The following is a 15,576-nucleotide window of genomic DNA, read 5'->3' on the forward strand; positions in this document are numbered from 1 at the left end:
CAGGAATCCAGGAAAAGCAACACAATATTTTCTATACTACCCTCTTACCGGCTTACCATTGCACTATTTTATTAACAAGCATTTACCCATAATCATTGGAGAGTTGGTACCTAATAGCAGCAGTCATCATCCTGCTTGTTTTCAGAACAACCCTGAAACTGGTGACACGCACATGGCAAGTAACTATGACAACCACACACACACATACTCTTATCCCTCAGCTGTTACAAGAACAGCAGTGGGGCTGGGGTGAATGGAGAAGCCAGGTCACAGTAACCCCCACACTATTGAGGTAACGTATGAAACAACGTAAGGCCTCCCAATGAATTCATATCACTGTTCCAATCTTAATCAGGTAACATCCCAGCTCATTGCTTATTATCTTAGTCATTTCACTGCATGAGCATTCAATGGCTATGGTTAAAGAAAACCTAGGGGATGAATTCAATGACTTGAACTAATGGAGAGTGAGTTAACTCCCATGAATGCTTCTCAAACCATCCCTCCATTCATAGTGGACACATGCCTAGATTGAATTGCCAATATCCCAGAACAAGGAAATGACATAGTCAGTGATGAAAGCTCCTTGATCAGGCTGCATTTGTGGATCCAAATCCACTGAGGTTCTAGATTCAGCCAGCCATTACATGGATAGCATCCATTTCCATAGAGAGTTCTCATTCCAAGAGGAGATGCTTCCAGTTAGATCAGGGCAAGTATATATTTAAAATATGTATTTTTTTTTAATACCACATGTTTTAAAGAAACATGGGGGCAGGGAATTGAGAAGAACTAAAACCAGAAATGTCTCCACTAAGGAGACAAAACCACAATGTTTCTAAACATTAACAGTGTGATGGATAATAAAATTTTATTACTTGAAATTATGAGATGATGAGCTACATAAAATACAGAAGCATGAAGAAAGTGAAGGACATCCCAAACACGCCATTTTAATGATTGAGATTTTCCTGCTTTTTATTATGTTTTGAAAGATAAGATAGTCAAAATAAGTGGGACCCAGAATTCACTTTCCAGTAACATAATTCTGAGTGCTGCAACAAAACATCTGCTCCACTCTTCATTTTTCTTTTGGACTTTCTACAGGCTTGAAAAATAGTTATGTACCATAAATATCCCTCTATGAGTCATTTCCTTAAGTGAACAGCTGCCTTCTAATTAGCCAAATGTTCTTCATTTTAAATCATACAGCTAAATGAACAACCTGCAACAGGCTGAAATCCAATGATTTTTTTAAAACATCAAAACAGCACAAACCTGCCATTTGTAGCAATCTGTAGAGGTCAATACACTGACTTCTGTTCCAATGGGTTTAAAATAATCTTCTCAATTCTTTGAACCGAAGAACGTTCTCCAGCACAAGATGAATCTAAAACAGCAGAAAAAGCACAGCCTTCAGAAAGTCTTCCTTTTTTTCTTTTTCTTTTTTAAAATAATATTTATTAAGATTTCAAAAAAGTTACAATAATAAAAAAGAAAAGAAAAAGAAGAGAAAAATACAAAACACAAAAGGATAAAAAAAAAATTAAAAACAAATCAACCTTTCCATATCTTAACTTTCATTTACTTGTTTCCCTGACCTCCTCGCACCTCCCTTTTTTGTATTCTAGTTCAATTAATTATTTCAGCAAATCCTTTCAACCTTCAGAAAGTCTTGAATACAAACATGATCGGGAATTCTTTAGATTTAGTGATAATAATGGGATTATGAATGGGAATAAAAGACACCACTCAGACAAATGTGGAGCACAATCATAATGTACATCTACTCAGAAGTAAGCCCTGCTGATTTCAAGTGTTTAGTTCTAAGTAACTGTCAACAGGATGGCAATTTGGAGCACATTAACTCATTTCAACAGAAGAGTTAAGTACACGCTTACCTCTCACCTCTCACTCCCTTAGGAGGCTTCAACAAGAGGTTGAATGATTCCTGGGGAATATGACTATCAATGGCTACTAGCCACAAAGACTATATTCCACCTCCATTGTCAGAGCCATTACTCCTCCGAATACCAGCAGCAGGGCATCATAGGTGGGCAGAGTCCTTTTGTTTGCAGGCTTCCCACAGGCATCTGGTCAGCTGCTGTGAAAATAGGATGCTGAACCAGATGACCAGAAGCCTTGTCTTTGTTCTATTTCTAATGGAAGTGCATTGCATTTCAGATGAGGTAATAGCAAATCTGGTCAATCTAGTCTACACATAAAATGAACATGAAAATTTTAGGTTGTGTTTTTGTTTTGAATGATATGCAGCATTGTCTAGAGTCTGTACACACTTATTTGTGAAATGTTAAATGTATTATAATGCCTTTAAATAAATAAATATCACTTGGTATTATAAATTTATTTATGACATTTGCATGCCACCTGATAAAAAAGTTACAATAAATAATTTTAAATAACTGAAATACAAAGTAAAACCTAAAACCATTAAAGGGGGGGGCACATAAACACAACACAATAAACTCCCTTAAAAAAAGCACATACAGTGGTACCTTGGGTAACAAGCACCTTGGGTTACAAACACTTCAGGTTACAAACTCCGCTAACCTGGAAGTAGTACCTCAGGTTGCAAACTTTGCCACAGGATGAGAACAGAAATCGTGTTCCGGCAGCGCGCTGGCAGCAGGAGGCCCCATTAGCGAAAGCACACCTCATGTTAAGAACAGTTTCGGGTTAAAAACGGACCTCTGGAATAAAGTAAGTTCGTAACCCGAGGTACCACTGTATAAAAGAAACAGAGGCCTAGGCTGCTAAAGTTATTTTAAGGGATGGAGTGCACAGAAAGGTCTTAACCTGGCACCACAAATACAGTGGTACCTCGGGTTACATATGCTTCAGGTTAAATACGCTTCAGGTTACATACGCTTCAGGTTACAGCCTCTGCTAACCCAGAAATAGTGCTTCAGGTTAAGAACTTTGCTTCAGGATGAGAACAGAAATCGTGCTCCGGCTGCACAGCAGCAGCAGGAGGCCCCATTAGCTAAAGTGGTGCTTCAGGTTAAGTACAGTTTCAGGTTAAGAACGGACCTCCGGAACGAATTAAGTACTTAACCCGAGGTACCACTGTACTACAAAGACAGAGGCAGGCAAGTCTCCATGAAAAGTATGTTCCATAACTGGAGTGCCACTACTAAACCAGCCCTTTTAAGCTGGGCATGGAAATGGATTAGGAGGAAATCTAGCTGGCAAAGCACAGATGCAATATGGTGACAGCACCCAGTCATTGGTGCAGCTAGGTAGCCTTGGATCCTGGACTTTGATGGAAGGTGGGCTTTAGTAGCCATTTGTATTACTTCAGCTGAGAAACACACCATTATGATTTTTCTTCTCTTCCCTTGCCCACATTTCACACTTTATAAGTATTTCAATTCCTAATATGTTAGAGCAAAAAAACAACAACTCCAAAAGCATTTTCCAACTGCGATAAAAAAATAAATAGATGTGCACTTTTGCATTTTCAGCCAAATTAAATCATAGCACCTAATGACTACAGGAATAAAAAGAGGATTGCTTCTGTTGTCGTATTTTTTTTACTTGAGAATAAGACCATTTTGGTGTAGAAAAGAAAATATACGTTTAAAGTACAAATAATAAATTGAGCATCTTCAACTGTGTGCACTGCCAACCATGCGGTCCCAGGTACTGAAATAGGGCCTGCTTCCCGTTGCTCCACTCATTTGCCACTAAAAATACATGAAAAAGTTCTAGGGTTAGATTAAATTTGGTTGCTGTAAAAATAATCAGATAACAGATTTAAAATAAATGCCAAAAAATCAAATTTTCCTTTCAGTCCCACCACATGCTTGTATCAAAGTAGATCTCTTCTCAAAAGCTGTGCTTCTGAAAAAGTGACCTATCTTCCTTTGGAAAAAAAAATGCCAAAATAATTTGCATTCATTTCTAAAGGCCATTTTAAGATATTTTGGGTGCTCTTGGCTGCCATGCTGCCTTTGCTTTATACATGGGTGGGAAATGCTATTAGTTTTAATAAAGAATACAAAGAACTTTAGTGGTTCAAAATGTGCTTAAAGTCTGACCCAAGTTTCCTTTCCTTTCCAAATAAAAATTATGAAGCAGTCATTAACATTCATTGAAAAATGAATCACATTATTAGCTTCTTCACTGTGACAGAGGACACAGTTTCTTCTTTCAAAAGAACAAAGTGGACCCTAATGTAAATCACTCGATTTGGATCAGCATATATATCAGGGAAAGTTAATATTTTGCATATATGTGGAATATTTCATATTTGAGCTTATTGCAATTCGACCAAACCCCAAAGCACATCTACAAAGTGATGATGATAATGATGATGATGATGATGATGATGATGATAATAATAATAATAATAATAATAATAATAATAATAATAATAATTTATTATTATTTATACCCCACCTATCTGGCTGGGTTTCCCCAGCCACTCTGGGCAGCTTCCAACAAAATATTAAGATACAATAGTCTGTTAAACATTAAAAGCTTCCCTAAACAGGGCTGCCTTCAGATGTCTTCTAAAAGTCAAGAAGTTGCTTTTCTCTTTGACATCTGATGGGAGGGCGTTCCACAGGGTGGGTGCCACTACCGAGAAGGCCCTCTGCCTGGTTCCCTGTAACTTGGCTTCTCGTAGCGAGGGAAGTACCAGAAGGCCCTCGGCGCTGGACCTCAGTGTCCAGGCAGAATGATGGGGGTGGAGACGCTCCTTCGGGTATACTGGACTGAGGCTGTTTAGGGCAGGGGTCAGCAAACTTTTTCAGCAGGGGGCCAGGCCACTGTCCCTCAGACATTGTGAGGGGCTGGACTACTTTTTTTTTGGGGGGGGGGAATGAATTCCAATGCTCCACAAATAACCCAGATATTTTAAATAAAAGGGCACATTCTACTCAAGTAAAGACATGCTGATTCCTGGACCATCTGCGGGCTGGATTTAGAAGGCAATTGGGCCGTACCTGGCCCCCGGGCCTTAGTTTGCCTACCCATGGTTTAGGGCTTTAAAGCTCAGCATCAACACTTTGAATTGTGCTCAGAAACATACTGGGAGCCAATGTAGCTCTTTCAAGACCAGTGTTATGTGGTCTCGGAGGCTGCTCCCAGTCACCAGTCTAGAAGCCGCATTTTGGATTAGTTGTAGTTTCCAGGTCACCTTCAAAGGTAGCACCACATAGAGCACATTGCAGTAGTGCAAGCGAGAGGTAAGTAGAGCATGCACCACTCTGCCCTGCGCCTCCATGGGCAGCTGTGAGTCCAAAATGACTCCCAGGCTGCGCACCTGGTCCATTCAGGGCCATTCAGGACCAGGGAGTCCTCCACACCTGCCCTCCTCCTGTCCTGCAAAAACAGTACTTCTGTCTTGTTAGGATTCAACCTCAATCTGTTAGCAGCCATCCATCCTCCAACCGCCTCCAGACACTCACACAGGACCTTCATCACCTTCACTGCTTCTGATTTGAAAGAGAGGTAGAGCTGGGTATCATCCACAAACTGATGAACACCCAGCCCAAACCCCCTGATGATCTCTCCCAGCGGTTGCATGTAGATGTTGAAAAGCATGGGGGAGAGGACAGAACCATGAGGCACCCCACAAGTAAGAGCCCAGGGGTCTGAACACTCATTCCCCACCACCACTTTCTGAACATGGTCCAGGAGGAAGGAGCAAAACCACTGTATAACAGTGCCCCCAACTCCTACCCCTCTTGACGCTCCAGAAGGTTGTTATGGTCAATGGTATCAAAAGCCGCTGAGAGATCCAGCAAAACTAGGAAACAGCTCTCACCTTTGTCCCTAGCTCGCCGGAGATCATCAACCAGTGCGACCAAGGCAGTTTCAGGCCCATGATGAGGCCTTAATCCCGACTGGAAGGGATCCAAATAGCAGTGGAGATTCAAATTCTATTTGTCATATAGGTTGATTTATACTTTTCTACCTACCTTAATGAGAAGTTACCTCATTAGTTTCAGTTACAAGAAAAGAAGGCACAGAAAATGAAGGGGAGCCTCTACCTAAGTGGAAAGTTCCAACTTGAAAATATGAGTGGAGATAACAAGGTCCTGGAACGAAGAGACAATTGGCAAAGAAGTACAAATCTACTGTATTTTAGTGCTCAATATTTTAATTTCCAGGTGTCAAGATTTTGAAAGCATATGTTTTGAACTCAAAGACCACAATATCCTCTTTATGAATATTCTCCTTGCTGCCTTGTTAGGCATTAGCAATAGAAGGACATCAGAATGAAGTTTGTGTGAAGATTACAAGATGAGGGGAAGAATGCCTGGTAGGCATGGAGATTAAGATTTAGGAAGGTTATGGAAAATGGGATCTAGGAGGTATGACACACTAAGGGTAGCTGAAGGAAAGCAGTAGATAATCTAGGAAGAAGATACAGTACCTGTTTGAAAAATAAATGGTACAGGCAGAGTCACAAGAAAAGCATCAAGAAGGCATGGAATTAAGAAATAAGAAGCTAACTAAAATGGGAGTTAGACTTGGAGAAGCAAGGCAGACTTGGCATCAAAAACTGGTGCCAGCTACCTGCAGAAGTCTTTCAGGGTGTATCATCCTGCTAAGGCATTAAGATCTGCTGTGGATGCCCTACTTACTAGTCCATGATTGAACGAGGTTTGTATCTCTGCAACTCAAGAAAGGGCCTTCTAAGTCACCACTGAGATTGTCCTCCCTCTTGATATCCAGCTGGCACCAACCCTGGTTAGTTTACAGCACTAGCTAAAAACTTAGCTCTTTAGCCAGGCTTTGAATGATGTGGGTTGGCAATGAATTGGACGACTGATAGATTTTAAAGCTTTTATTGGAATTGCCTTATACTTCGCTTCAATAGCTTGATGTTATATTTGGTATAACATCACCTTCTTTGATGAAGGCCAGGTCAATAATGAACCAATGAATGAATGAATAACCAGCATCCTTGGACACCTGTTGGGTCCCAGTGCCCCAGCAGGGTCCACTCCTGCTGATGCCCACCCTGGTTCCTCTACATCAGGTGTCTGGGTCTGCAAGCCAGCGTTTAAATTTTCTACAATGCCCCCAATATAGCACTGCTCAGAGACATGTGGGAAATTAAAATTGTGGCCCATTTCCACCCACTGGATATGTTAGAGGCATTGTTCATGGATCACTGCCTTGTTGTGGCGAAGGGGCTTGAATAATTCAGAGAAGCTATGAGCTATGCAGGGCCACCCAAGATGAATAGGTCATAGTGGAGAGTTTTGATTAAACGTGATCCACCTGGAGCAGGAACCGGCAAGCCACTCCAGTATCCCTGCCAAGAAAACTCCATGGACAAAAACATCACCTTGCCGACAAAGGTCTGTATAGTTAAAGCTATGGTTTTCCCAGTGGTGATGTATAGAAGTGAGAGCTGGACCATAAAGAATGTTGATCGCCAAAGAGTGATGCTTCTGAATTATGGTGCTGGAGGAGACTCTTGAGAGTCCCATGGACTGCAAGAATATCAAACCTATCCATTCTGAAGGAAATCAGCCCTGAGTGCTCACTGGAAGGACAGATCATGAAGCTGAGGCTCCAATACTTTGGCCACCTCATGAGAAGAGAAAACTCCCTGGGAAAGACCCTGATGTCGGGAAGGATTGAGGGCACAAGGAGAAGGGGACGACAGAGGAAAAGATGGTTGGACAGTGTTCTCAAAGCTACTAACATGAGCTTGACCAAACTGCGGGAGGCAGTGGAAGACAGGAGTGCCTGGCGTGCTCTGGTCCATGGGGTCACGAAGAGTCGGACACGATCAAACGACTAAACAACAACAATAGCAATAATAAGGAAGGTACCTGAGAGGCTTAGTAATTTGGAGGCTTCAGCACTCACATGCATCTCTCTTTACATGAATAATCTACTGCAGCAATTCTCTTGTCAAGAGAAGAGTATTAAAGAAAAGTGATTTGTCATCTTCTGGCATCAGAAAATTACTGACATCAGTTAGGTATATGTCACTCAGCTATGCAAGGTAGTGGCAACTCTTCAATTCTTGATGGAAGCTTTATGGGGGGACTGGACTTTTTATTTTTTTAAATTATGAGAACTCATTGTTACAATATCTACTTGGCAAAAAATTGCTGTCACAATACAGAAACAAAACTTTTACCAAACCCCTCCTCCAAACAACTGATTATGAAGTGCACCTCAGATTTAGACTGTGTTGCTTTCCTTTGAACAAAGCCATCAGAAGGAATCACAAGTTATTGCTCATGGATGACAAGCATAAGATTGCAGTAAAGAAACCTCAAGGCTCACGTTGTCATTTGGAATTAAGATTAAATAACTTCAAATGTTGGTTTGTTTCCAGCAGTATTCCTATTTAGCTCTCCATCATTCACCAAGCATGGGAACACGCTCCTCTAAAGCTGAAATGTATTTCACTCCATCTTCACTAGCAAGAGACAATAACTTGATGTGGTAATTTGTTCATATAGGAGCTGAATTGCTTCACTAAAGATTCACAGTACAAAATGTGTTATTAAAATCCTGCAGCTACCATCTGTTAACTGGGAAAATAAGCTGAATCACAAACCTGTTAGGACTTTCATCCTTGCCAGTATCCATGATTCAATCACAAGGCTCATGATTTTATGATGAATATTTTCACTGCTGATGTATTCTATGATCTGCCCCTTTAGCAGAGGCATTCCCTTCAGAGTCAAGGGCCTGCAGCAAGCCTCCCTGCACTGCAAGGTCAGGCTCTTCCTTGATCAGGTCCTCTCCAGATGCCAAGTGCTCCTCTAATCAGTTCTTCCTTTTGTGCTCTTCCTGCGGCACATGCGGAGTGCTAATTAGACAAGCACTTCAAGACACAGCCTGGCTCAGGGAGAGGCCTCCCTTGAACAGAGGCAGGTGGAGGAAATGTGAAAGAGACAGCAATGGAAACCTCAAGGCTCAGGGAAGAGAGAAGAACAAGAAGGAAATGACTAAGAAGAAGAATGCAAGGAAAAACTGAACTGATGAGAGAGGCTGGCTTCAGAAGGATTTTTCAAGAAGACTATCAACCTTACCATACTTTAAACGACCCGCAATATATTCCCTTTTTACACAGAATGACCATGAGCACTGTAGGAGGCTTAAAGTGGAAGCATTACCTCAATGACATTATTTATTTAAGGGAGTCATTCATTACAGAAGTAGGTAAAAGTTTCCAAACCCCAAAATAATTGTTCTTATTCAGCTTATACATTTCTGACGCCTACAGTTTGTACATTACATTATCCACAGGTGCCTGGCAGAAGTTTTTTTTTTGCTGGCTATGACAAAAGTCATGGTTTCCCCATTCATTTCTTTGAAGCACCAATTAGAAAGGTGGAAGCTTTGCCTTGTAAGGAAAGCTGGCTATGGCTCTGCCATCAGCATACACTATAGTAAGCCGAAATCAAAGACATAAAGTCCCACACACATTACATGTGAATGCTAGTTCCGCCTTTCAATAAAGGCCAGCTACTAAATCAAGGGGGACACGGGTGGCGCTGTGGGTTAAACCACAGAGCCTAGGGCTTGCAGATCAGAAGGTCAGCGATTCGAATCCCCGTGACGGGGTGAGCTCCCGTTGCTCGGTCCCAGCTCCTGCCCACCTAGCAGTTCGAAAACACATCAAAGTCAAGTAGTTAAATAGGTATCGCTCCGGTGGGAAGGTAAACCTCCATACAATGTATTTTTAACATGTGCTCATATTCTACAGGTTAGAAACCTCCTAAAGTTTGTGTTTGAGACATACATGTTAAAACATGGTTGTGATACAGTTAAGCTGCCTCATATACCCATGTGAGAATATGTGTGTGCATTCTCAATTTCATGTGCAAAGTGGACATATGACTGAAACAATGAGAGAGTGGGAAAAGCACATGGTATAGTCTGCTGGAGCTCTTGACTCCTCAGAATTTAGGGGGAGACTGCACATTTGAAGACATCCCCATTGCAAATCCCCCCTGGACATGAACAAAACAAGCTGTATTTGCTCCAAGGCACAAACTGCTCAAGTGCAGGGAGCTTTTGACATAAAAAACAACACACGTACCACACCAGTGTGCTGAAGTGGTGCAATCCCACACAAGCTGTAACACATCATTTCCCCATATGTTTTCATTGGCTCAAAATCACTTAAATTTGTTGCATTTCAAAAGGCTGTATTTGGAACATGCCCCTGTTGTTAACCATGCTTCACCGTCCCCCACCTCCTGTGTTCTTGCCCTTTAATGCTAAATTTGTATACTGTACATCCATTGTGTGTCACAAAGGACATGAAGAAAAGCTTCTCAGCCAGAGAATCGGGGGGGGGGGATATCGCTGGAGCTTACTTTGCCATGGCAACGAATGGAATTTAGAAAAGAAGCCAAATATAGATGACTGAATAAGGCTTGCTTGGTAACGTCACTAGATTTTTATTTTGTTTCTGTAAGCCAGGGGCTTCTACCACAAAAGGTTGGAGTCCTTAATTCATCTCTTATAATTATTTGAGGGAGAATATGTGTGTGTGTGTGTGTGTGTGTGCGCACACACACACACACACACACACACACACACACACACACAAATTTCCAACTCCAGCATTTCTGGTTCAAGCAAATTTTTGCATGCCAACGGCTACAGTGTCATCTTACATGAGGCAAGAAGGTCAGAACAATAGGGTACTATTCATTTGCCTCACAACCCCAACATTTCTAACAACCTTCCCCAACCTATCCAATAACAAGCATGGGCATATTTGTCCCAGTACTAGGGAAACTAGACTGCACTCACAGTCTAAGGACAAAGTGCCTCCCACTTCCTCTTCTATTTATGCTGCACTTTCCAAGAACTTTCCCCTCATGTCAAGAAGGGAGTTCAGAGTGGGTCAGGAATAACTCACAAGGTGTCAGTAAAGTTAACTCTTTATTCAAAGAAACAAAACAGCTCAGGCCCAGTGAGCACAGTAACTCTTCCCCAGCAACTCAGCATACTGCATGTCTGCAAATACTAGTATGGGCATTTAACTATAGAATTAATAACATTATTTTATGATTTACTAAAGAAAAGAGACTGAATATTTTTGTGTGTTTAAATAGGTGAATAATTATTGGTTTAAAAAAATCCTGGAAAACACTGATTGAATCTTAAGTAATGCAGTAGTTAATAAGGCATTTTAAATCATGATTATGTTATTAGATAGATTTCTTATTATGAATTCACAGGAGACATTCATTATCACTAACTGATTAAGGGAAAATCGTGAGTAAATTGAGCAAGCTGGCATAGGACAGATGACTTTAAGTCCACTAGATTTTTAAGGCTGCAGTCTTTTAGCCACTTACCTGGGCAAAAGTCCCCTTAAATTCAATGGGGCTTACTATGGAATAGACATATTTAGGATTGCACTGTCAGCCAAAGCTAAAGAATAAGTGTTTTTATTTTATATTATTTTATTATAAGTAACTGATATAAAGTCCGCTAGTGATTTTGTATATATTGATTGATTTTGTATATATTGATTTGAGGATATGATCTTATCCTCAAACTACACCCAACAGGCAAGACAGGATTCCCCTGTACTAGTGGAATCCAATGCTATGCTGGAGGGAGGGGGATGTAACAATACTTTTGGCTGCTGGGATTCCAACAGCAGAAGAGGTGAAGGTGGGGAGACTTGGCCAAGTTAGCAGAATGGCAGGAAAAGAATGAAAGTTAGAATTCGATGCTTATTCTGGGATTACTTCTAACAACTGAAAATAGAATAACTTTATACCTACTAAAAAGGAGCTGCTGCTTCCCTTTTCTTCATATAAGCAAAACATTCACTGGAGTCAACCAGGAGTCAGAAAGCTGCCCCTTCCATTGCATTCCCAGCTACCATCACAACCAGAATAGGATTCCTATCTAACTTGCAGCAAAATATTGCACACCACGAAGACTACATAAGGCCTAGCAAGGAACACATACCTTATACATCAAAAAGTGCACCATGGGCACACCTGTCCTTGCCCCCTTGTCTCAAGAAACATGAATGCACAAGTGGGAGTGTGGTGATGTATTAGCTCATACGAATAGAGTGGGTCAACAGGATCAACCGAAGCATAGCAAAAAGATTTAATAATCCTAGAAATATAGTTATAAAGCTATTAAAACAGACATGTAGGATAAAGGCACTGTGCATAATTCTTATTATACAGAAAAATGAATAACTGAAGGCATCAAGTAGGTAGATTCAGTCTGCAGTCCTATCCCCGTGATCTTTCTCCTGGCCACTTACACCATGGAAAGAACGGTGGATGGAATGGTACCATGGGGAATGTTGCCACCAGCAATAGGAAGCAGAGGGCCCCAAACTGAGCTGTTACGGGGTGAAGATCTCCTGGATCTTAAGCACTCCATTCCCCTCAGAGAGGTCACCAAATGGGCCCACTAACTATGCCAGCCTGGAGCAGGTTCAACAAAGAGTAATGAAAAGAACTGCCTCCTGCCATGTTCTCAGCTGGGTTGAGGATTGCTCGGCCTCTCACTAATACCTTATGAAACTGTCAAGAAAATCTATATTGAGAAAAAAGTTACATATCTGATAAAAATAGTGAATGCTAGTAAACATTGAAAGTGTTTTTTTTAAAAAGGTGGTTAGTGGTTAGAAGTGTAACAGAGGCTCAGTAACATCTGAAGATATTACTAAGGTCTGTATCAAGTGCATTCTCATGAAAAGCCCAGGAGCTAAATTGTTAAAGAATCTGCAGGATTTGCCTCCATCCATTTTATTTTATTACTTACCTCATTATGGTGCAACAGAAGGCTATTAGCTTTCCCCTAATTAGCTATTAATAGATTAAATAGTCCACTAATATCCCAATAAAGAGACTAAATAGCAAGGCTGATTCTTTCCCCCGTTTTTAAAATAAAAAAATCTTGTTGATAATATTATCTCTGACAAAAATATCTCCAAGCAATTTTTGAATGGTGCATGTACTGCATCTTGTGCAGTCAAGTGTAAGGGAACTTTAGCTGGAGTGGACTCAGTAAATTGGCAATGTGTGGTATTAAAAGAGATGCAATGGGTAGATATGTTCTTCGAAAAGGTTATCTAGAAGCTGTTATCTAGATGCTGACAGTGGTATCAGTAAAGTCACCAGATGGACCACAGAAATAATTGTGCAAAAGATATATGAGCAAATGAATGCACTGAGGAATGCTCCCCCCGGCATTTAACTGTAATTATAAATTCAGGGTTTTCTGAGTGCAACTGAACACAGGAAGCAGCTTCATTCTGAGTCATGCCATTATTCCATTTAGCTCAGAATTATCTCCACTGTGTGGCAGCAGCTGCCCAGGGTTTCCAATAGAGATCTTTTCCAGTCCTTTCTGGAGATGATGGGGACTTACCAGTAACTGTGGACCATTTGCATACAAAACCTGTGTTCTACCAGTTAGCTATAGCCCTTCTCCAAAAACATATTTTCTTGGATATTGAGAACTGTGAATATTAGGAAGTTCGTGGAAAAGAAATGTCCCAACTCCTCTTCCTGTTGCAGCCCCTTGAAAAGCCTCTACATAGAGTTGGTGGAGGATTCTCTAGAACAGGCTAAGAATGGCACAGAAATTTGCAGGAAGGGGATATTAAATCCCTCTTCTATCTACTTACTTCTTTTCTGAGGTTCCATGTTATTATACCTTCTACTCAGTAGTTTATTGGCCAGAGTATTATATTAGATATATAATTTATTACATGCAATAGACAAAGGAACTGTAAAAACAGCCACTCATTGAGATTCCATGCCAGCCATTGAGATTCTATGCCAGCAATTTATAGGAAAGAGCAAAAATTTATAGGAAATAGCAATTTTTTTTACAACAAATATGGTTTGAGTGATAATAATGCACCATATTCCAGATAGCAGAAATGTTTTGAATGCTTCAAATGCCTATGAATTCATATACCCATGGTATTTAGCATCTTATATGATAAACTATCTCACATAATGTTAGAAATGCAAGGTACAAAATGCAGATCATTATCTCCGTTAGTGGTCTTGTCATGGTATTGTAAAGTTCAGGACTAAAATGCTGAGTTTAATAATGGATGTAACTTGGAACATGTTCTCATTGGACCCAAAGGTGATGTTATTGTGTCATTTAAATAGTAAAACAGATGGAAGTGATATAGTTTTGGTGCTAAATATATTAACTGTAGCACAACCAGAAATTGTTATGGCAGAAAAGACAATGAAATAGCATTTTAAAAATGGATATGCTTGGGGGGGGGAATGTAGAACATAGAAGAACCAATAAGATATTAAAAGTCCAAGAAGAAAAGGTATCTTATTTTTATTATTAATCTGAAATACAGGGTAACCAATTTTCCTCTATTTTATGATTCTATACCATTGGTTTGAAAGGTGTATTATTAGTTTTTAAACAATAAACTAATAAAAAGGAGAACTCCTACTGCAGCCAAGAAAGAACAATCCAGTGAGTCACAGAAAGGAGAATTGTGCATTACTCATTAGGGCTTAATTTCTCTTAATTACAGATATATGATGTGACATGGAGTGATTGAGAGGACCACACTGTCAGTTTTCATCAACATAACCTTAAATAGGTCAATGTCAGGAAGCTTTTAAAGAAATCATGTTGCAGCTGAGGAGAAAATCTTTCTGATAAAGCAAAATATGGAAATTACCTTGTTTTGAGCTGCTTGATAAATTGGGACATCTATATGAATAATCTTAGGCAGCAGCAACCGAATAGGACAAAGGCAGCCATAGTCATCTGTACAGCTGCATTCTAACACAGGTTAGCAAATATTTAAGAGCAGGTAAACTTCCCCACATAAAACCATTTGGTAAGTTGGTCATGTGTATCCTCTCCCCAGTCCTAGCATATGCAGGAAGACCTAAAGGTGTATAAACCATTTGGGTGGATCTTTCAAACTATCAATTCTAGCTGAATAAAGCCAGCTAGTCTGAAGGGTGGGACTGCACTAAGGGCTGTATTGCAATCTTGCCTTGAAGGAATATGCGTCAGGGCGCTTAATAACACATATCCCACTTTCCTCTCTTGGCTTTTAGTAAGAAGGCAAACTTTTCATGCCTCCCTAGGAATAAAGTTAGGAGTAAAGTTGCCAAATACTCATGAAAGCCATTGGCATTTCATTGTCCCTAGCAGCATCTTGTGCTGTAAACTACCTTTCGGTTTAAAACAGTGATAGAGAACTTGTGGCCTTCTAGATCCTGTTGACTGCAGCCCCCATCATCATTGGCCACTGGGAATGCTGGAGGGGTCTGATGGGAGCTGGAGACCAACAACACCTGGAGGGCCACTGGTTCATCACATCTGGTTTTCAGGGAATGGGGAGATTGCCGAAAGAACTGTAATTGGGCAGACTGTGTGAACCTAAAATATAAGTCAATGGGTGAGGACAGTTGAGCCATAGAATGCTGAAAGTGTCTGCTGAATGAGCAGAAGGGAATAAGTGAAAGAAAAGTGCTTTAAAGAATAGAACCAGTACAAAGAGACAGGGGGATAGTGAAGATGATGACTAACTGACATAATATGATCATGACACCCAGTGCTATTAATACACTT

At 40.5% G+C, this 15,576-nt stretch overlaps 1 protein-coding gene across 9 annotated transcripts in view; it reads right to left on the reverse strand.

Annotated features, from left to right (window-relative positions):
* DLGAP1 (DLG associated protein 1) overlaps positions 1–15,576 on the reverse strand; it is a 289,837-nt gene that overhangs the window by 133,798 nt on the left and 140,463 nt on the right. For 8 of the 9 annotated variants that reach the window (XM_081873841.1, XM_081873847.1, XM_081873840.1 and 5 more), the window contains one exon: positions 1,279–1,390. The gene's annotated coding sequence lies outside the window, so the exon portion shown is untranslated. Of the gene's footprint in view, positions 1–1,278; positions 1,391–10,051; positions 10,070–15,576 lie in introns of those variants that run through there. The other variant, XM_081873849.1, reaches the window with a different exon arrangement.

The sequence above is a fragment of the Podarcis erhardii genome (genome assembly GCF_964252035.2).
Source record: "Podarcis erhardii genome assembly, chromosome: 8".
NCBI lineage: Eukaryota > Metazoa > Chordata > Lepidosauria > Squamata > Lacertidae > Podarcis > Podarcis erhardii.